The sequence below is a fragment of the Schistocerca cancellata genome, chromosome 2 (assembly GCF_023864275.1).
Source record: "Schistocerca cancellata isolate TAMUIC-IGC-003103 chromosome 2, iqSchCanc2.1, whole genome shotgun sequence".
Taxonomy (NCBI): Eukaryota; Metazoa; Arthropoda; class Insecta; order Orthoptera; family Acrididae; genus Schistocerca; species Schistocerca cancellata.
Window position 1 is genome coordinate 863,817,096 of NC_064627.1, and position 23,924 is coordinate 863,841,019.

At 44.4% G+C, this 23,924-nt stretch overlaps 1 long non-coding RNA gene across 1 annotated transcript in view; it reads right to left on the reverse strand.

Moving 5' to 3' along the window:
* The window catches only part of LOC126148655 (uncharacterized), a 227,572-nt gene that overhangs the window by 50,089 nt on the left and 153,559 nt on the right, over positions 1-23,924 (reverse strand). Inside the window, exon 2 of the long non-coding RNA XR_007530633.1 lies at positions 746-846. This is a non-coding gene — a long non-coding RNA (uncharacterized LOC126148655). The remainder of the gene's footprint in view (positions 1-745; positions 847-23,924) is intronic.

The window sequence follows — 23,924 nt, forward strand, 5'->3', positions numbered from 1 at the left end:
TGGAAAAATGTTTGCGGTTGCGTGCGGAACCATGTTGCCCGCTCACATGTTGCTAGGACAATTTCGGCTACGCTGCTGCAGAGGTTTCGATGTGAGGCCTTGGGCATCCTCCATGAAGTCCCGATCTCTTCCCATGCGCATACCGAGATGAACAGCTTACCTGAATCACCCTGAATATTAGAGAAAATAGTCTAGGGCAGAAGTCTATGGAAACCATCGTGAGGAGAACGGACAGATCAGCAAGAAACTGAAACTCTCTGTTGTTGAAATGGAAACAATGTAGTGGAAGGGTAGCGAAAGACAAAGTACTGATAGAGTACACAAACATCGAAATATGTATCATAGTGTACGGTTCAAAATGGCTCTGAGCACTATGGGACTCAACTGCTGTGGTCATAAGTCCCCTAGAACTTAGAACTACTTAAACCTAACTAATCTAAGGACATCACACACATCCATGCCCGAGGCAGGATTCGAACCTGCGACCGTAGCGGTCGTGCGATTCCAAACTGTAGCGCCTTTAACCGCTCGGCCACTTCGGCCGGCTGTATCATAGTGTACGGGAGAGTTTGATGTTGCAAGTGCACAAAGTTGAAGCGATAGACGCAGGACAGCAAGAAACTGAGGGCGTCATGGGGTGTATTGAAAACATTAACAAGGAAATAAACTAAATGGAATAAACTGGGTAAAGTGCAAATATATTATCACTGCCGTCATCGCTGAGTGAATATACATGCAAACTTACCTGTCTGCTTAGAGCGTAAGACTTGAAATTTCTACTCTGGATTACGGCAGATATTCTGGCCGAATCTTCTTTTCGAGGACAACTGCTAGCAGGAACTTTGTCTGTAAGAGAAAAGTCAAAAGTTAGAACGTCTATTCATCTTAAAAATTTGGCTGTGAAACAGAAAGGAAATACCTGCCCTATGAGACCCTACGCGATCAATACAGAATCTGTAATTTCAGGAACTGTATGGGGTTGACAATAAACCAGTTGGGCAAAATATCGCGAAATGAGGATGAATCTAGACGGCAATAATCTACAGCAATTCATAACTCATACGAGTAATTTGTATCTGCTCAGTTGTCAAGACAGTGAGTTGCTCCTCTGTTCTGCCGTATCTGTTGCTCACTGATCAAGCGATTTTGCTGAGGCAGAAAATAAGAGATAAGTTGTGGAGCACAGTTTTCTCCTCCAGAGCTAACAATGGATCAGTAAATGTAGTTCTCGTAAATCACCAAGTAAGACCACAACACAGATGTTACTAACTAGTGTAGGCTTAAGTGTATTTCACTTTACTGTAAATCACGTCGTCTTGTTATTTTAATATCCTAGTATGTATCTAGCAATAAGCATCGTAAACAAAGCTTAACAAGTCCAACTACCCTATAAATTACGTTTTCTGTCTCGTTCACTATGATTCGTTTAACATCCATAGCTTGGTGCCAAGTCAGGAAAGTGTTCATGTACACTGGCAGAACAGGATGTCTTTCTAATGTCTCTGAAATGCGCATAAAACAAAGAAAGTGATTTGCTCTTGTCCTCGGCGTAACCGGAACCAAGGTGTGACTCGCGTTTAGCGGCCAGGAGGCGAATGAAACAGCATTCGCGTGCTGTGAAGTGAGATTCCATTAGCCAGCAACGTCCTACGGGCTTGCTCAGAGACAATGTCTCAGAAGCAATGTACGGAAGCCGTTTGCGCCAAGACCGTGCCAGAGCTGATGGAAAGTTGTCGCCGAAATCTCAAGAGCGTCGCAAATTGAAAGGCGGATTTAGTTTTAGATATACCCAGCTTTTCACTTTTAATGTGTTAACTTATCTACGTAATTCCGGTCTTGTTGTTTAACATGAATATTATTGTTACCATAGCTATCATCACAAACAGCTTCCCACTGAGACTGAAGTATAACTTATCTGGTGATTATAGCATCGAAAGCAGAAAATATAAGGATAAATAATTTGTCTTGATTTTTTCCCAGGCCGTTTCGTTACAAGTGTGGATGTGATCGCTCTTTCAGTGAACTGTCTAAAATGTATAAGTAATTACTCTGGAGAAATATAGCACCAGTCACGTTTTTCAACGTTTCACCCACTTCCAGTTTACGTAATACAGTTGCACATGTGTCGAATGACGGTGTACATGAACCTGTATTCAGCCAGTATAAGAAGGGTGAAAGTCCGAAATCACTCTTCGCATAAACAGTGTTTGAGACTGTGGCTGGTTTCTGTAGGTCTTCAAATCATTTCATCCACAACTTCAATCCTCAAACACGGCTATTATGGGTGAAATAATTAATAATTCAGTTTCTTCTAAAAAAAAAAAAAAAGAGCGACCATTGGAGGTTTGCAACATAACGGTTAGCAACAACTACTTTAAATGCCAATTGTGCCACTTGAAATAATGTTATCTGTATTTTATGTTTATTTTTTATCTTTATTGCCACATTTTTAAAATGTACACTCCTGGAAATTGAAATAAGAACACCGTGAATTCATTGTCCCAGCAAGGGGAAACTTTATTGACACATTCCTGGGTTCAGATACATCACATGATCACACTGACAGAACCACAGGCACATAGACACAGGCAACAGAGCATGCACAATGTCGGCACTAGTACAGTGTATATCCACCTTTCGCAGCAATGCAGGCTGCTATTCTCCCATGGAGACGATCGTAGAGATGCTGGATGTAGTCCTGTGGAACGGCTTGCCATGCCATTTCCACCTGGCGCCTCAGTTGGACCAGCGTTCGTGCTGGACGTGCAGACCGCGTGAGACGACGCTTCATCCAGTCCCAAACATGCTCAATGGGGGACAGATCCGGAGATCTTGCTGGCCAGGGTAGTTGACTTACACCTTCTAGAGCACGTTGGGTGGCACGGGATACATGCGGACGTGCACTGTCCTGTTGGAACAGCAAGTTCCCTTGCCGGTCTAGGAATGGTAGAACGATGGGTTCGATGACGGTTTGGATGTACCGTGCACTATTCAGTGTCCCCTCGACGATCACCAGTGGTGTACGGCCAGTGTAGGAGATCGCTCCCCACACCATGATGCCGGGTGTTGGCCCTGTGTGCCTCGGTCGTATGCAGTTCTGATTGTGGCGCTCACCTGCACGGCGCCAAACACGCATACGACCATCATTGGCACCAAGGCAGAAGCGACTCTCATCGCTGAAGACGACACGTCTCCATTCGTCCCTCCATTCACGCCTGTCGCGACACCACTGGAGGCGGGCTGCACGAGGTTGGGGCGTGAGCGGAAGACGGCCTAACGGTGTGCGGGACGGTAGCCCAGCTTCATGGAGACGGTTGCGAATGGTCCTCGCCGATACCCCAGGAGCAACAGTGTCCCTAATTTGCTGGGAAGTGGCGGTGCGGTCCCCTACGGCACTGCGTAGGATCCTACGTCTTGGCGTGCATCCGTGCGTCGCTGCGGTCCGGTCCCAGGTCGACGGGCACGTGCACCTTCCGCCGACCACTGGCGACAACATCGATGTACTGTGGAGACCTCACGCCCCACGTGTTGAGCAATTCGGCGGTACGTCCACCCGGCCTCCCGCATGCCCACTATACGCCCTCGCTCAAAGTCCGTCAACTGCACATACGGTTCACGTCCACGCTGTCGCGGCATGCTACCAGTGTTAAAGACTGCGATGGAGCTCCGTATGCCACGGCAAACTGGCTGACACTGACGGCGGCGGTGCACAAATGCTGCGCAGCTAGCGCCATTCGACGGCCAACACCGCGGTTCCTGGTGTGTCCGCTGTGCCGTGCGTGTGATCATTGCTTGTACAGCCCTCTCGCAGTGTCCGGAGCAAGTATGGTGGGTCTGACACACCGGTGTCAATGTGTTCTTTTTTCCATTTCCAGGAGTGTATTTATGACAAGGGGCCTTTTAGCCTTTCACCCACCTATTACTCGCGCATCTTTTCCTAACTGTTAATTCTCCTATATACGTGTCTATGGGAATCATCGTGAGAAGAACGGACAGATCAGCAGGAAAAGTAACTGAATTTACTAAAGCTCTCTGATGTGGCGATTGAAACAATGAAATGAAAGGGTAGCGGAAGACAAAGAAAAACCTGAAACGGTTTCTCTTTCTGTTTGGCTAATCTCAGGAACTACTGGAGGGATTTTGGTATGGTTTTTGCTAAAAGACAGACTGATTCATAAGGAAGGCTTTTGTGTATAATTTATTACTGCTTAGTCATGATGAATGTGAAACGTCTGCATTTTCACCGTTTACATATGCAATTGGCCTGTGGATGGACATATTGTGGCAACAATGAAGGATACGAGCTAGTCAGGTAGATAGGAGGCGGTATCTGGCCGGAAAAGCAGTAAAGTGACAGCTGCCGCAAATCGGGAGAGCTTTGAGGGCTAATCTCAGAAACTGTTGTAGGGATTTTGATACAGTCTTCACTGACAGATAGGTATGTTCTTGAGGAAGGACTGTGTGTATCACTAGATTTTATAAAAGGGTCGTCCGGCCGTAGAATCTTAGTATTGCGCGTGCGAAGACGGGGCAAGTCGCTAGACTTATACAAAGGCATCAAACTGTCGTATCCCAACGTTGTCGTGTTTCTAAAAAAGGGTTTTGCGTTTAATTGCAATGTAACTTGTTGACGTAGGCGGCCCGGGTATTAATACTCTCATTTTGCAGCGTACGAACTTTCTCCCAAATTATTACATGACAAGTGGAAGTATTTTGTGGCTAATAGTGAGCATATTTCGCTATTATTACGTAAACTATACCCATTGATTCATTTACAGAGGTATTGTACCTTTCAACTGGCGAGAGTGGTACCTACAATTCGACTGACATTTCTTTGATTAAACTAAATTACCGGCGTATTTCCCATCGATTCAGACTTTTTATCTTATTTAAATCTGAACCGTTACTGCGATGGTGACAGCAGAATTGTTGCACGACTCCGCGTTTTCCAGCAGCACTGGTCCACTAACTTCATTCAACACGATTCGGCGAGAATGACGCTTTTCTTCCAAACCTGCCTAAAAAATGGCTCTGAGCACTATGGGACTTAACAGCTATGGTCATCAGTCCCCTAGAACTTAGAACTACTTAAACCCAACTAACCTAAGGACAGCACACAACACCCAGTCATCACGAGGCAGAGAAAATCCCTGACCCCGCCGGGAATCGAACCCGGGAGCCCGGGCGCGGGAAGCGAGAACGCTACCGCACGACCACGAGCTAAACCTGCCTATTTAAGTTCTCCAAGTAGTTAGACTTTCGTATGGGGTGTCCCGGCCTTCTGTTGTGCCTACTTGATAAGAACTCCTAACGCTGAAACAATATCCTAAAACTGGTCTCACCAGCGTCTGGTATGCGATTTCCTTTACAGAGGCAATGTACTTTTTTATGTATGAGGGGCAATCAAAACAAAACCGAACATTTGCCACAATGGGACCACGGAATGGTTCAATCAAAAGTAATCACCACACACGTTAAGACATTCATCCCTCTGGGATACGAGACGATCATTTGATGTTTCGTAGAACGCGGTCAGATGCTGACGGCTCCGCAACCGCACCCACTCTCGCACTTCCTCATCCAACTGAAACCGATGTCCAAGCGTGCCTTTCTTAAGATCGCCAAAGGTGTGAAAATCACACAATGAAAATCCGGGCTGTACAAAGCGTGCTGCATTGTTTACAAACCAACTCACTGAAGCATATCCTTCGTCTGATTGGCAGTGGGGGGGGGGGGGGGTTATTGCGCAACACGATGATTCCGACTGACAGCATTCCGACAGCCCAAGGGCAAACGGCAAAGGCAACAGGTGGAACATCTCACATGACTCAGCCAAAGAAATCCAAAGCTGTTCACAGAAGTTCCGGTAAGTGACGATGACCTTTTTCGACTGCTGGGGTCCTCTGCTCGTCAGATTCATCGAGCATGGAATCACAATCAATTCGCAGCGCTATGAAGACACTCCGCACAACCTGCGACACGCCATTAAGTCAAAATGCCCAGGAATGCTGTCGGACGGAATGACCACGTTGCACGATAACACCCGCCCCCACACTGCCAACCGGACGAAGGCTGCGCTTCAGTCATTTGGTTAGGAAACACCGCAACATCTTCCGTACTACCCGGATCTTTCACCGTGTTATTTTCACATCTTTGGCGAGCTGAAGAAAGACACGCATGGACGTCGATTTCAGTCGGATGAAAAAGTGCAACAGTGGGTGCGGTTGTGGATACGTCAGCCACCGGCTGTGTTCCATGGAGCAGCATTTTATCGTCTCATCTCCCAGTGTGATAAATGTCTTAAAGCGTGTGGGCCGATTGTGCCGGGTGTTCGGTTTTCATTTGACTGATTCTTATGAATTAAAGCATCGTCAGAGAACAATGCTGCTGACCATCTCTGCGAAATCGGTTATGTATCATGAGAACATTACCGGCACTATTATAGTACCTTGGAGTACGCGCTACTTCATAGGCGACGGTATCCAACGCCTTTTTTAAGTCTGCAAAGACAGGAGCTACCTGCTCAGCTACCTCATTCGTTTGCACTACATCACAAATGAGTATGGCAAGCGGTGTTTGACGCTAGCCGTTTTCCCAGAAACCACTCTGACTCTTAGCGAGAGGTTTGGTTTCCCCCAGAAACATCGCAGTGCTTGAGCTTACAGGAAGTGGACAAAAATACGAGAACACTAAAAGCGCAACACATTACCATGCTTAATACAGTGTATGAAACCCGCTGGTACTCAAAACATCTTCCGGTCGTCTCGACGTAGATAAAATACGGCTCGTCCTGTAATTCCCTTCTTAGGGAGTTCCCTCCGTGTTGTTTTAGTGTTGACAGGGTTCAGCTCCTTAGTGATTTTTCCAGCTGTCGTCCTCTTATTTTACTTCACAATCTCAGTCAGTCACCGTCTGTCACGAACACTCAACACATAATTTCGTCCGCGTTGTGACGTAGCGGATGATGTTTTTCCCCTTTCCCTGTGCGCGATACAAAACTTCGATACAGTGCATCCTTGAAGCACCAAACATTGTGGTACCTTGGTTACGGAAGCATAGAGTATGAACAATTTGCCTACATTCGAATTCATTAGCTTCGACAGAATCCACTCGTAACTGCAAAAGACACAGTTCTTGCCACGCCTGACACTTGCAACATGTTTAGGAACTGCACTGGTGGCGTTCGTGGTCAAATGCAGCAGCGCAACTTGCAGGCCTGGCTACCATCTGCTTTTACGTTTAAGCATGCATTTCTCATGGTGTTTTCATTTTTTTGCGCAACCGCTGCAGAATATTCTATAGGATGCAACAGTAGACAGAGATCAGCGTATTGGTTCTCAATGCTGTGCATTCAAGGAACATTCCACTGTCTCCTACGTATTGCTCCGGTAGTGACAGCGAAGATATGATGGACTAATTTTAGAGCATAAATAGGCATTTAATCTTTTTCTTGCGCTCCAAAAGCAAATAGTGGAGAAAATTTGTAACACATGGTACCTTGAGAAGTATCCTCTCCCGCTCTCTTCACGGTGCTTTGTGGACTATGAGGTCAGTTCAAAAAAATTCCGGAACATTCGTAATTTTATACCAATGGTGTCTCGGAGCGAAAAGCGATTGGCATCCCTGCACACGCCTGTGTTTGTTTTGTAACTACCGGAAGTTTCATCGTTGTATATCTGTTTGTTATTGTTCAGTGCAGTATTGAGTTGAACATTGTATCGCACAGTTTACGAATTTCGAGATGGCAGAGTTACGGAGCCACGCGTCTGCCTTAAATTTTGCGTGAAACTCAAGAAAATCTTTGCAGACACACACCAAGTGATGCAGGAATGTACGGTAATTAATGCTTAAGCCGCAATCGGTTTTACGAATCGTTCGGACGGTTTAAAAGTAGCCGGACGGAAGTTAAAGATGATCCTTGTTCAGGAAGCCCTTCGACGTCTAGCGACGACGTTCATGTCAGGGACGTCAACAAAATTCTGCGTGCCAATCGAAGACTGACTGTCCGAGAGATTATAGAAGAAAGTAACATTTCAGTTGGATCTTGTCATGCAAACCTGACACAGCCTCTTGGAATGCATCGTGTTACCCACAAGTTTGTCCCACGGCTCATGAGTCAACGCCAGTAAGGCCTCGCCTCGCAATCTGTAAAGAGCTTTTGGATCGCGCAAATGAGAGCGAGATGTTCCTTAAGAGAATCATAACTGGCGGTGAGACGTGGATCTACGGTTATCTTTTTGAGGCCAAGGTTCCATCTTCAGAATGAGTCGGGAAAGACTCTCTAAGACCAAAGAAAGCTCGTCAGGTCAGGTCAAGTGTCAATGCCACGCTGGTAGGTTTCTTTGACTTTCAACTATTAGTTCATCCCGAATTGGTGCCACAGGGATAAACTGTTAATCGATGGTACTATCAGGACGTGTTGCGACGCCTGCGAGAAAATGTGAGAAGGAAACTGCCTGAAATGTGGTGAGACAATTCATGGCTCTTGCATCAAGATAATGCACCCCCACGTTCATCCCTGTTGGTGCGTAACTATTGCAGAAAAAACCAAATCACTGTGCTGCCTCATCATCTGAACTGTCAAGACCTAGCCACTGCAGACTTTTTTTTTATTTGCAAAGTTGAAAAGCCCGTTAAAAGGACGAAGATTTGCAGCGATAGATGAGATAAAAGAAAATTCGCAGACGGTGCTTCGCGCGATCCAACAAGAGGCGTACCAAGACTGCTTCCGAAAGTGGAAACGGCGTTGGGAGCGGTGTATCAATTGTGGAGGAAAGTATTTCGAAGGAGACCATACACAATAAGTAAAAGGTAAGCGAAGAAAAATTTTGTGGACAAAGTTCCGGAAGTTTTTAAACAGACCTCGTTGATACTGATGTAGGTGTAGATTTTTGCACGAGAACCAAATGGTTCAAATGGCTCTGAGCACTATGGGACTTAACATCTGAGGTCATCAGTCCTCTAGAACTTAGAACTACTTAAACCTAACTAACCTAAAGACATCACACACATCCATGCCCGAGGCAGGATTCGAATCTGCGACCGTAGCGGTAGTGCGAGTCCAGACTGAAGCGCCTAGAACCGCTCGGCCACAACGGCCGGCGCCCGAGAACCAATAAAGAAAATTCTGACAGACAGCAAAGGCAAGGATGACATTCGGAGGAGCGCTATTGGAAGAGGTTGAGATCGAGATCGTTGTCAGACAGAAAGATGGATTGTCAGCAATTATTTTGTCAGCATAGCGCCGGACGCAGTGATCAGACAACAATAAACTGGAAAATGGAAATTCCAAAGACGTACTTGGAACGTACTGCCATTTTTGTCTTCCAAGTCGACTGCCCAGCATTTGTGGACGTCAAACTGTCAGTGAGACAGAAGAAGATGCAAAGAGACAACTCGACAACCTAAGCAAGATAGTCAAAAGGCTGGGACTAAGGATTGCCTACAACACAAAGACGCTGAATACTTCTGGGGACTCGATAACACCAAAAGCCCTCCCCCCCCCCCCCAAAAAAAAAAAGGTGGACACATTTAAATACTTGAGAGAATACATAACAGGAAGAAACAGTAGTAATGAGCGAAAAATAGAGGAGATGAACAAGATGATGTCAACCCTCTGTAAGACTAGCCTTTGAATGCATCTAGAGACGCAAATATCTGACAATACAAGGCAACGGTGAGGAATAGGAAGAAAAGGTGCAGAAAAAGAAGAGAGAAAATGGTGAAGGTAATATTAGGCCCTAAAAGAGGTGGTGGGAGGTGGATGCGAAGACGTAGAGAAGAACTTCGTCGGAGCATGAGGACAAAAAATGGTTCAAATGGCTCTGAGCACTATGAGACTTAACATCTGAGGTCATCAGTCCCCTAGAACGTAGAACTACTTAAACCTAACTAACATAAGGACATCAGACACATCCACGCCCGACGCAGGATTCGAACCTGCGACCGTAGCGGTCACGCGGTTCCAGACTGAAGCGCCTAGAACCGCACGGCCACTAGCGGCTGGCGCATGAGGACAATATCCGGAGAAACCAGACAGAAAAGGGCAAAGTTTGTCGAACTGTAATCAAGATGAATATGGATAGATGACGAAAAGAGTGTGGAAACAACAGAGGACAAGAGGAAAGACAGGAGCCAGGTGTGTTGTCGAACACCGGAAATAGTCGTCGGAATGTGGGAAGCGAACGAGAGGATAATTGGAGAAGCAAGTGCATACTGACCAATAGGACAGTAAACGACGACAGAGTAGGATACAGGAAAAAGATAGAAAGTCCCAGTGGAAAATACGAGAAAAGAAAATGCAGAAGAATAGAGTGAGAGAAGAAGAGAATGGATGAAGAGGTTCTCGGAGAAGAAGAAAATGTAATCCTTTGAGGGGCTAACCATAGTACTTCTGAGGCCGTAACGGAAGAAGGAGAAGAGGAAGAAGGAGAAGAGGAAGAGGAGGAAGAAGAGGAAGAGAGGGAGGAGGAGAAAGATGTTTTAAGGTATGTGTGAAACACCACACCAGCTGCTGCTAATACTATGATCTCCACTATAGGTACTGAACAGCCTCGGGTGACAGATGTCCATAATATTGCGGAGTGTTTTGGAACACGTGACAACAGTAGTAAAATACTCGGCAAGGTCGTGCACATCTGTGACATGAAGACGTTAAATGAACGTAACCGGTAGCAAAAATTAAAGCATTGCTTAACAGCAGCCGAGGTGTCGTTATAAATAGAGCTTAATGTATCAGTTGTGGCAGCAAGTGCAAAACATGCAGGCAATAATTAGATTTAGAAGTAGAAGGCGTTGTTATTCACGCGATTCTTTGCTAGGTATAATTAGAAAACCAGTATCCGAGGTACACTGTAAAATAATTTAACTGCCTCTATATGATATATATATATTTATTATCTGCCTTTATTTCTTTATACTTGTACTTTCCCTGTCTTTCAGATTGTAATATTTATTTTTCCTCTGAAAAGACGTCACCAGGTTATGCCTGCTTTGCTACAGGAAAATGGCGACGTCGTGAAGCAAATGCTAGAGATTCATCTGCAAATATTTCTACAACAGTGCTCACCCATTTATTCAGACGTAAGGCGCGTTTACACTGAGTTGGCAACATTGTTCACAACATTGTTCGCAACATTGTTCGTGGCTAGTAATGGACTACCGATGTTCGCAACACAAAATCAGTGTTCCACGGTTGTGTCGGTAGAGATCAAAGAAACATTGTTCGTGGCCTGCTACCACTAAATTCCGCTACGCAACGCTGAGTTCGTTTGCTCTGAGTGAGTGTTTTGGTGTTTGTTTTGGTGGAGTGTAGTGGTGCGTTTATTTTATGTCCATTTTTATTTGAAATGGAATGGTCACGAGACAAAATTTTCCAACTGATGTCGCTCTATGAGGCAGAGGAGTGCGTGTGGAATGTACGTTGCGCAGGTAACAAAAATATTAAAATCAAACATGATTCATTACAAAAAGTTGCTGCGGCGCTTGGCATCAGCAGCAGTGACGTGGAAAAAAAAAATTCTGTTGTCTCAGTACCGACGAGAGAAAAGAAAAATAGAGGAAAGTAAAAAATCTGGATGTGGCACTGACAGACTTTACGAAACTAAGTGGTTTAGATTTAAATATCTAAGTTTCATGGATGATATTGAACTATTTGGAACTATTTGAGATATGGCTGGCTTTGATTGGAGTCTCCAATGCCAGAAAACGAAGAGTAACAGCAAGTCTTTGGTTCACAGCTTTTCTGAAACTGGTGACTTTCTTTCAAACAACTGGTCCTACAATATTCAACAACATTTCAAAATTCACGGCGACATCCTATTGAAGTTGCGAAAGCCAGAACCGTCTTCCAAATTCAGCTCACAAAGCATGTCATTCCTGCCACGTCTTCTATGGTATATTTTGGTCCACCGACGACGACTACATCGTTTTCTTCGTCTATTTCGTTAAGTATTATTAATGCAGCACCAAATGACATTGCCGGCCGGGGTGGCCAAGCGGTTAAAGGCGCTACAGTCTGGAACCGCGCGACCGCTTCGGCGCAGGTTCGAATCCTGCCTCGGGCATGGATGTGTGTGATGTCCTTAAGTTAGTTAGGTTTCAGTAGTTCTAAGTTCTAGGGGACTGATGACCTCAGATGTTAAGTCCCATAGTGCTCAGAGCCATTTGAACAAAATGACATTAATTCTTCCTCTTCACTTGACATAGCGTATCTCTTGATGTGAATACACAAAGTAACCTATCAGTTCACCGCAGCAGACTATGCGAATACGTAGAAATGTTGGTCGCTAGTGTAAACGGGAATGCGAACACCGAACAATGCTGCCAACATGTTGAGGGAACAAGGTGCACACAATGTTCCGAACAAAAACAAGTTCTGAGCTCAATGTAAACGCGTCTTTACAGTTCGGAAGACGGTGGTGTAGCGCCTTGAAATGCATATAACGTGGCCTTCTAGTATGCCGTCCAAAAAACAAAAGCCGACTATCTCTTCTTGGTCAGAAAAAGAACAAATCGGCAGCAGCGATACACCTGCTCTGAGATAGCATCTTACCCAAAAATTGTCTATCAAGAAATAATAACATTTCCCGCGTAACTAGACTAATGTCGCTGATGGGGGAAGTGTCTTTCTTATTTATTCCCACGAAGAGTGCAGTTGTAGATACAGGCGCAGTGTGGAAGCGAGTCCCTCGGCTAGTCACGTGAGAAGCTCAGGTCGTTCCACCAGCCACTTACTCAGGAGCGACCTCGCCTCGGCTATTCTGATCGGCGCCTCTTCAGCGGCACGTGGTTCCAGTCACGTATATAACTGATACGCGGCCGTTGGCGGCTCCAGTCCTCTTCTGGGAGTTCTTGTTGCGATATCCGCCGTTATTAACGTTTGATAGTGGGATGGAGCTCGACTGGATATACACTAATGGCCATTAAAATTGCTAGACCACGAAGATGACGTGCTACAGACGTGAAATTTAACCGACGGGAAGAAGATGCTGTGATATGCAAATGATTAGCTTTTCAGAGTATTTTCACAAGGTTGGCGCCGGTGGCGACACCTACAACGAGCTGACATGAGGAACCTGGGTGCACGAATGGCATAACGTCATTTTTTTGGATGAATCCAGATTCTGTTTACAGCCTCATGGTGGTCGCATCCGTGTTTGGCGACATCGCGGTGAACGCACTTGGAAGCGTGTATTCGTCATCGCCATACCGGCGTATCACCCGGCGTCATGGTATGGGGTGCCATTGGTTAAACGTCTGGGTCACCTCTTGTTCGCACTGACGGCACTTTGAACAGTGGATGTTACATTTCAGATGTGTTTCGACCCGTAGCTCTACCCTTCATTCGATCCATGCGAAACCCTACATTTCAGCAGGATAATGAAAGACCGCATGTTGCAGGTCCTGTACGGGCCTTTCTGGATACAGAAAATGTTCGAGTGCTGCCCTGGCCAGCACATTCTCCAGATCTCTCAGCAACTGAAAACGTCTGGTCAATGGAGGCCGAGCAACTGGCTCGTCCCAATACGCCAGTCACTACTCTTGATGAACTGTGGTATCGTGTTGAAGCTGCATGGGCAGCTGTACCTGTACACGCCATCCAAGCTGTGTTTGACTCAATGCCCAGGCATATCAAGGCCGTTATTACGGCCAGAGGTGGTTGTTTTGGGTACTGATTTCTCGGGATCTATGAACCTAAACTGCGTGAAAATGAAATCACATATCAGTTCTAGTATAATATATTTGTCCAAAGAATACCCGTCTATCATCTGCAATTCTTGTTGGTTTTAGTAATTTTAATGGCTAGTAGTGTAGTTGGATCGAATACCGGAAGAGGAAAAAAATCATTACTCAGGTTTGATAGCAAACGAAAAATAGGTGGTCGTATTTTGGAGGATGCAGGCATTTTTCCGTGGTTTCTCTAAATTGCTTAACGCAACTGCCGGGATGGTTGCTATAAAAAAAGAGGACAGTTTGTTTTCCTTCCCGAATTCGAGCTTGTGCTCCCTCAGTAATAACCTCTTCTTCGACGTGACATTAGACAGTGTCCCATGGAGTGAGGGCACGTGACACTGTTTATTGTGATCCGCCTGTCGGACGGCGACCTTAAACTCCATTACCCTCTTTATGCTATTCGAGAGGAGTGGCCTAGCCATGGAAATAGTAAGAATAATTATAGGTTAAAGGTGTAATGCCACTTCCTCGGACGAGAAATGAAAATCAAAAATTAGCTCCAAAATTCCCAAAAATTTCCCCAAAACAAGTTCCAAATTCCATGAAAAATGAACAAGCAAACAAATTTCCAGTTAACACTATTATTTGGATATTAACCAGTAATTGAATCACGAATATAATACTTAGTAATTTATTAACATACGAAAGAAAGATAGGATTCCAGTAAAATCAAACTCAAAATTCAAAATTATAGTAAATCGTAAAATCATTATAATTAAAATTCGCAAAGTAGAACCAACGTTCCCAAAGAAGACTCCGTGTGAGTACTCTTTGATATTCGTGAGTAATTGTTAATGATAATTCAATCCATTGTCACTACGTTACGAGAGTTAGCCAAAGCAGGTCATACTTTTGGAATACTCGTATATGTGGGCGCAATGAGACTGTTTTTTTCTGAATTGATTATTGCAATCTACTATGACGCAGTGAAACTTCAAACATTACGTTATTTAGAATTCAGATAGAGGACTTGCATATATTAGACAGAAGTGACTTTAAATTAGATAACCTGAAGTTAACACTATTTAGGAAGTGAACACAGATAGACGATTTCATTCGTAATAACTAATGGACTATGGAACTAGGCGATAGTTAAGAAACATATAATTTATAATTCCCCCCCCCCCCTCAATACCTGGGAAGGCTGCTTCCTCACGGCTCTGTTAGGAAGTGACTAATATTGTGTAATAAACCAGCATATCGTGTCAATTCACGCATTTATCATTCAAGTTTTACAGTATTATTTATAGAGATAACGTGCTGCGATATTATTTGACTGAAGCGCTCGGCGCTTGAATAGAAACTCCTTGACGTTAGGAATTAATAACACTGTTACGACTGACTATAGATTTAAGATTACAACCAGTCTATAGGGAATTTGGTGTCGCTTGAACTAATTTGAACTTATCATTAATATTTAAATAGCAACTGATAAACCATCGATTATAAACGATTACGACATTTGGTGAAGTAAATATCTCGCACAAGTCGCGAGTTCAGTTCATCAGTGTTCTGTTTGTAACGTCGATCCGATACGTGAGAAATAACAATCTCATTGCTCTACCGCTGAGTGTTAGCCAAGACCGAAGATGACGTTACAAAGGGTTCGTCTACGTCAGTGGTAGTCAAACTGGTCCCTACAGCACACTAGGGGGCTTTTTTTTTTTTTTTTTTTTTTTTTGGTTTGTGGTTTTAGGGCGCAAAACTTCTATGGTCATTAGCGCCCAACACTAGGGGGCGTTACAGCTTTCATGGTGAGAGGTAGACAGCAGGAATTTTAAAACATATTCATAAGTTTTTTTAAATGTCGGCATAAAGTATTTGGTAAGTAATTATTATTATACGCTTTAACTTGCTCTAACTCCGCTTTACAAATTTTGTAAAGTTACTTATCTACTTTATAAATCACCATTATTGAGCAACTGCTGGGCGGTTAGATATTTTTACTTCTAACAAAGATACAGAAGTGGGCGGTAAGTGAAAAAAGATTGACTACCGGCCGCACATTAGCCGTTTTCTTTATGTCCTCTAAACTGACTGTGTGCAGATCCTCAGAACGGTACTCGTGTACAACAGTGTATACACTGCACAAATTCACAGTAAATGTAAGAAAATTACCACCTTCTGCAAGGAAAAAAATTTTAAATTCGAACAAAGCAAGGTACAGAATACTTACATGGTAGGAAGGAAGACAGGTGTTCAACGTCATGTGGGCGATGAGGTCATTAGGAGTGGGACACAAGCTCGTATTAGAGAATGATGAGAAAGGAAATCCGCGCGCCCTTTCAAAGGAGCTTTTTCGGCATTCGTCTTAATCGTTTAGGGAAATCGCAGAAAACCTAAATCTAGATTTTATTTCTTTCACGTCTTGCGGTCAAGCTGTACCGTAGTTGAGAGTGCACCTTAAACTTTAGGTCCTTCTGTAACTGACTAGGTCAGTCAGTTCAAAGTTCTGAGGAAGACGAGGGCGTATCTCCAGTACGACCATGCCTAGTGAAACACTTCGGTGGTCAAACAAAACTTTCGGCTGAGGACAATTTAACTACAATGGCTCTGAGCACTATGGGACTCAACTTCTGAGGTCATTAGTCCCCTAGTACTTAGAACTAGTTAAACCTAACTAACCTAAGGACATCACAAACATCCATGCCCGAGGCAGGATTCGAACCTGCGACCGGAGTGGTCTTGCGGTTCCAGACTGGAGCGCCTTTAACCGCACGGCTACTTCGGCCGGCTTTTAACTATAATGGTCGTGTAGAACCGTTGCATTTCCTACCCCAAAAATTGTTATTCTAATGTACTTGGGAGACATGAACCACTCCAGTCATATCTATCTTTCAATGAAACGATATAACGTAGCACAAAGTGCACAACTGCAGACTTCTATACATTCTGAGACAGTTTCAAACATACTACCAATATGATATCATGTTAGGATCTAAGAGGAAGCATCTTTCAAATTCCCGTAGATAACGACATTCAGTACGGAAAGTCTGAAATAGCAACTTACGCGGTTATCCATTCATATACTGTGAAACAACAACATGATTTGACTGAGGTACATCTTAAATTACTTCCGATTCTTCTCCGTCCACAAATAAGTGGGCTACTTTCCGCCCGTGAGGAAGTTCTCAGCTGAAGAGATAAACTAGCTAAATTTATGACAAGAACTTATTTTATTTAAAATGGTTCAAATGGCTCTGAGCACTATGGGACTCAACAGCTGCGGTCATCAGTCCCCTAGAACTTAGAACTACTTAAACCTAACTAACCTAAGGACATCACACATATCCATGCCCGAGGCAGGATTCGAACCTGCGACCATAGCAGTCGCGCGGTTCCGGACTGAGCGCCTAGAACCGCGAGACCATCGCGGCAGGCTATTTTATTTAATTGACATAAAAGTTTTCTGGGTATGGTACCGCGTCATATTGTATAAACTACTGCTGGAGAAAACCAACGTTTCGGCCACGGTTGCAGCGGTACCATACCCAGAAAACTTAAAGCTTTAAACATGGCTGCGTTGTCAGCGACCGTTACAAGGTAAAATTAAAACAATTGCAGCCCTGGGTCGCGAAAATGAAGTATTTTTGACCTAGGTTTCGGCCACTTCTAAGAGTGCCTTCATCAGAGATAAAACATTTAAAACTGGCATGTCATGTATAAAATAAATATGTAGCAATTACGCTTTAGTCACAAAATATTAAAATATAAAACAGAGGCAGGCCACTAAGGGCTACACCACATCAGACTGAGGCGCGTTAGCAATTACGGGCAGATGAACGTTATACCAAAAGTGCTGTCTAGTAGCCGCAAATGCAAACCGTTTACTTAACAATCCAAATATAGACAGGTGAAATGTGTAATACATGAAGTAAGAAGCAATATTATGTCTGATAGCAGCGGACATGGTGACAATTTGACTACAAAAGATTTTAGGGGTACAGTTTAAAGGCTGAAAAACGCCATCGCAGAATTACAAAGGGAGCTGGTTAACTCAGCGAACAGAAGAACAGTGTAACAAGAAATGTAGTTAATATAAACCATTTAATGGACAAACAGTTATGAATCGACTTAGATAGAAGAAATATTTCGGTAACTGCACGAGGGAACACGAAATCAAGTATCAAGTAACGGCTTTATTCCGGTGAAGAAGCTTTTATTAGGCTGCTCATTAAGAATGAGGCCATCATTTCGAGAAAGATGTTTAAAATTTCTAATTCTTCGAAAACGTCTAATCTCCGCCCTTTCTTCTCAGTGTGCAAAATGTTGATACCGTGAACAGCTTTGTGCGCGTGACCTATAATGAGAAGGTGGTACTGTATCCAGTACAGCACTCGTGGCTGCCGCATCACGGTCGCGAAGTGGGGCCGAGGCAGTGCCAGATAAGTTTTACATTCTGACGATAATTTATGGATTTGTAGTTTTAGCTTGACGATGTCCTCTATGGACAAACGATAGATACTGTTATTCTGAAGAAGGTTAGGTTATCCCGACTGAAACCTAGGTAAACGGCGCAACTGAGATTCTATTTCCTGTTTAGTTTGCTGAGCACGATATTTATCTGAATGCCGTCGTAACTCTCTCTAGTTTAATGATAATTGTTGCCACAACAGCATGTCGCGATTGTTTATTACAAACATATGATGTATTTGCATCATGGAACAGATCGCCATTTTGTTTAGGAAGTTTTCAAATTAAATTTCATAGGTCCAGCCCTTACGAAATTGTGTGTGTGTGTGTGTGTGTGTGTGTGTGTGTGTGTGTGTTTTCCAGTCTATTGCGGGATAATTGATTTAAAATATTCTACAGCTGTTACAGTATCTATCCCTCGAAAGCCTACTCTTAAAGTTTTAAAATTATTGTGGAATCTAGAAACATACTACAGCCAGCTACAAACCACTCCAGTAAGGACTGCGAAGACAAGGTTAGACTGATTACAGCGCAGATGCATTTAAACAGTTATTCTTCCCGTGCTGCAGAAGCGAGTGGAGAAACTCCAATATGTGGTAAAATAGGACAATGGAAGGTAGTCTCTATCACGTACTTAAGAGTGGCTTGCAGCATGTGGATATAGAAATATGCCTAAGAAACCCATTTGCAAAATGAAGCGCATATATATGGTGAGTGGTCAGGGTGACGGATTGCCGTCCTACGGGCCCGAGTTCGATTCCCGCTCAGGGACTGGGTGTTGTGTTGTCTATATCATCATTTCATCCCCATCCGGCGCGCAGGTCGCCCAATGTGGCGTCGAATGTAACAAGACCTGTACCAAGGCGGCCGGACCTACCCCGTAAGGGGCCTCCCGGCCAATGGCGCCAAACGCTCATTTCCATTTCTGAAGCTTATAGTTACTAGAATAATCTTGCTGAGGTTAGTAGCTACTGTTGCCGCTTTTTTCATGGCTTGGCAGCATAAGATATAAAATCTCTGGGAGTCCGAGGATGGCGTAGAACAGCGCTGGAGAGGGCAGAATGCAGGAAACTTGTTGATGAGGCTTAAACCCACACAGGGCTGTAATGACCATGAAAAGAAGAAGCTAAGTGCGGAAAACAGACCCAAGTTCTCAGGCGAGCTTGTGGTTCTGACAGGTTTGTTTGTTAAAGGTACTTGATCGCTAAAACCGTGGGATTCTCATATGATGGAAACATTTCTTGGCATCAGATGCGACTATACTGGATCCTTTGGAGATCCCCTCGTCCCGAGTGGTCAGAAAGATGCGTGGCCCATTGCTGCATTGGTAGCCCTGCAGAGATTATCAGCAGAACATCAGTCTTCTTACAACGGCTCAGTGTAAGAAAGGAAAATAAAGACTTTTTTCCATTTTTCTGTTTATGAACATCATCGCACTTACCCTCTGCCATACACTTCACCGAAAAATACTGCATTTACAGAGAATACAACGCACCTTGATGTGATTACGTCAGGTTGTTGTGGTCTTCAGTCTGAGACTGGTTTGATGCAGCTCTCCATGCTACTCTATTCTGTGCAAGCTTCTTCATCTCCCAGTACCTACTGCAACCTACATCCTTCTGAATCTGCTTAGTGTCTTTATCTCTTGGTCTCCCTCAACGGTTTTTACCCTCCACGCTGCCCTCCAATACTAAATTGGTGATCCCTTGATGCCTCAGAACATGTCCTACCAACCGATTCCTTCTTCTAGTCAAGTTGTGCCACAAATTTCTCTTCTCTCCAATTCTATTCAATACCTCCTCAGTAGTTATGTGATCTACCCATCTAATCTTCAGCATTCGTCTGTAGCACCATGTTTCAAAAGCTTCTATTCTCTTCTTGTCCAAACTATTTATCGTCCATGTTTCACTTCCATACAAGGCTACACTCCATTAAAAAACTTTCTGAAACGACTTCCTGACACTTAAATCTATACTCCATGTTATCAAATTTCTCTTCTTCAGAAACACTTTCCTTGTCATTGCCAGTCTACATTTTATATCCTCTCTATTTCGACCATCATCAGTTATTTTCCTCCCCAAATAGCAAAACTCCTTTACTACTTTAAGTGTCTCATTTCCTAATCTAATTCCCTCTGCATCACCCGACTTAATTGGACTACATTCCATTATCCTCGTTTTGCTTTTGTTGATGTTCATTTTATATCTTCCTTTCAAGACACTGTCCATTCCGTTCAAGTGCTCTTCCAGGTCCTTTGCTGTGTCTGACAGAATTACAATGTCATCAGCGAACCTCAAAGTTTTTATTTCTTCTCCATGGATTTTAATTCCTACTCCGAATTTTTCTTTTGTTTCCTTCACTGCTTGCTCAGTATACAGATAGAATAACATCGGGAAGAGGCTACAACCCTGTCTCACTCCCTTCCCAACCGCTGCTCCCCTTTCATGTCCCTCTCCTCATAACTATTACGGCAGAGTATGATGAATATGACACTCGTCGGAACTTTACGATATCTTTCCATTTCCGTCACGTTTAATTGATTCAAAATGGCTCTGAGACTATGGGACTTAACTGCTGTGGTCATCAGTCCCCTAGAACTTAGAACTACTTAAACCTAACTAACCTAAGGACATCACACACATTCATGCCCGAGGCAGGATTCGAACCTGCGACCGTAGCGGTCGCGCGGTTGCATACTGTAGCGCCTAGAACCGCTCGGCCACCCCGGCCGGCTGTTTAATTGATACCAGAAGAAGAAATATCTCCATTCATTATATAACACTACGTACAATGTTAATCTCTTGCCCGATTAGTTATTTATTTCTGACGATGAACCCCCTTAAAGGTACTCGAGTGAAAAGTCCGAGTGTTTAATGAGATTTGGTTCTGCAAGTCGTCAATGCAGATTGGAAAAGTAGTTGTGTACTTACATGTAACAGATGGTGCCCAATTTGTAGACTGGGGAACTTTCACCGAAATGGCTGAACGATGACGAGGAACTCTTCTTCGCCTCCGCGGATTTCTGTCACTAACTGCGCCTATTCGCGTGCTCCACAAATGTCACATTACACGCGGTCGCACGCCTACTGATACCAGTTCGGCCACAAGCTTCATTGGAGACGAGGGCAGCGAAGACTCGGCGCATACGAGGTGCTGCCCCGGTGTCACGCTCGTCCGCGACTGCCCCCGTCCGCTACCGCACGCAGAAATGGCGCCTGGGATAATGGAATCTTAATGGGCGGGAATACGGGCCAGTGTCTGATACCGCAACGCTAGACGGCCGCTGTCTCCGTGATCACGTCTCTGGCGGCTACCCCGGCGACCTTTCAGGCGCTCTCCCTCAAAATCTAGTGACTGCAGCCTGACGACGAGAGTCAAATACGTCGAAACGGAATGCTTTACGTTACTCAACAATTACTGCAGTCTCCGCCTATATTTCAAGAACACTCCGTAACTAGTCTATAATATATGAATGTAGGTTAGTTCTTACAAAGAAGAAAACAGCAACCAGCCACTATTAATAGAGCTATTTATTTAGGCAAATAGCGCCGTTACTGGTTTCGAAGTGGCAAGTTCATAATCAGACGGCTGTTCACACGATTTTCAAGATACACTTTACATTATCGTCCGTTTCTGATTTTTATTATTCCACTATGGCGAAGTATTTTTGGTGTGTTGTTGCCCTACGGTAGAAAACGGTGTTAGAAGCGCACTATGGGAAACTAACTAACCTCCAAACGACGAAATACAGCGTAAATAAATACGTGAGGTATTTCATCGTTTGGAGGTTAGTTACTTTCACATAGTGCGCTTCTAACACTGTTTCCTACAGTAGGGCAACAACACACCAAAAAATCTTCGCCACAGTGAAATAATAGAAATCGGAAACGGACGATAATGTAAAGTGTATCTTGGAAATCATGTGAACAACCGTCTGATTATGAACTTGCCAGTTCGAAACCAGTAACGGCGCTATTTGCCTAAATAAATAGCACTATTAATAGTGGCTGGTTGCTGTTTTCTTCTTTGTAAGCATTAACCTACATTAATTGTACACAGCCACCGTCTCACCATGTCAGTTTTAGACAAAATAGGATACAATATATTATTTTTTATTGGTTTGGATTTACTGTACAGGGTTGGGCAAATACACTAACGCGCCAAAGAAAGTGGCATAGGAGGGCGTATTTAAATACAGAGATATGTAAACAGGCAGATTACGGCGCTGCGATCGGCAACGCCTATATAAGACAACACGTGTCTGGTGCAGTTGTTAGATCGGTTACTGCTGCTACAATGGCAGGTTATCAAGATTTAAGCGTGTCTGAACGTGGTGTTATAGTATAGTCGGCACACGAGTGATGGGAAACAGCAAAGCCGAGGTAGCGATGAAGTGGGGATTTTCCCGTACGACCAATACACGAGTGTACCGCGAATATCAGGAATCCGGTAAAACATCAAATCTCCGACATGGCTATAGCCGGAAAAAGATCCTGCAAGAATGGGACCAACGACGACTGAAGAGAATCGTTCGACATGACAGAAGTGCAGCCCTTGCGCAAATTGCTGCAGATTTCAATACCGTGCCATCAAGTGTCAGCGTGCGAACCATTCAACGAAATCATCGATATGGGCTTCCGGAGCCGAAGGCCCACTCGGTACCCATGATGATTGCACGACACACAGCTTTACGCCTGACCTGGGCCCGTCAACACCGACACTGGACTGTTGATGACTGGAAACATGCTGCCTGGTCGGACGAGTCTCGTTTCAAACTGAATCGACCGGATGGACGTGTACGGGAATGGAGACAACCTCATGAATCCATGGACCCTGAATGCCAGAGGAGAATATACAGTACTGGCCATTAAAATTTCTACACCACGAAGATGACGTGCTACAGACGCGAAATTTAACCGACAGGAAGAAGATGCTGTGATATGCAAATGATTAGCTTTTCAGGGCATTCACACAAGGTTGGCGCCGGTGGCGACACCTACAACGTGCTGACATGAAGAAAGTTTCCAACCCATTTCTCATACACAAACAGCAGTTGACGGCGTCGCCTTGTGAAACGTTGTTGTGATGCCTCGTGTAAGGAGGAGAAATGCGTACCATCACGTTTCCGACTTTGATAAATGTCGGATTGTAGCCTATTGCGATTGCGGTTTATCGTATCGCGACATTGCTGCTCGCGTTGGTCGAGATCCAATGACTGTTAGCACAATATGTAATCGGTGGGTTCAGGAGGGTAATACGGAACGCCGTGCTGGATCCCAACGGCGTCGTATGAGTAGCAGTCGAGATGACAGGCATCTTATCCGCATGGCTGTAACGGGTCGTGCAGCCACGTCTCGATCCCTGAGTCACCAGATGGGGACGTTTGCAAGACAACAACCATCTGCACTAACAATTCGACGTTTGCTGCAGCATGGACTATCAGCTCGGAGACCACGGGTGCTGTTATCCTTGACGCTGCATCACAGACAGGAACGCCTGCGATGCTGTACTCAACGACGAACCTGGGTGCACGATTGGCAAAACGTCATTTTTTTGAATGAATCCAGATTCTGTTCACAGCATCATGATGGTCGCATCCGTGTTTGGCGACATCGCGGTGAACGCACATTGGAAGCGTGTATTCGTCATCGCTATACTGGCGTATCACCCGGCATCATGGTATGGCGTGCCATTAGTAACACGTCTGTCACCTCTTGTTCGCATTGACGGCACTTTGAACAGTGGACGTTAAGTTTCAGATGTGTTACGACCCGTGG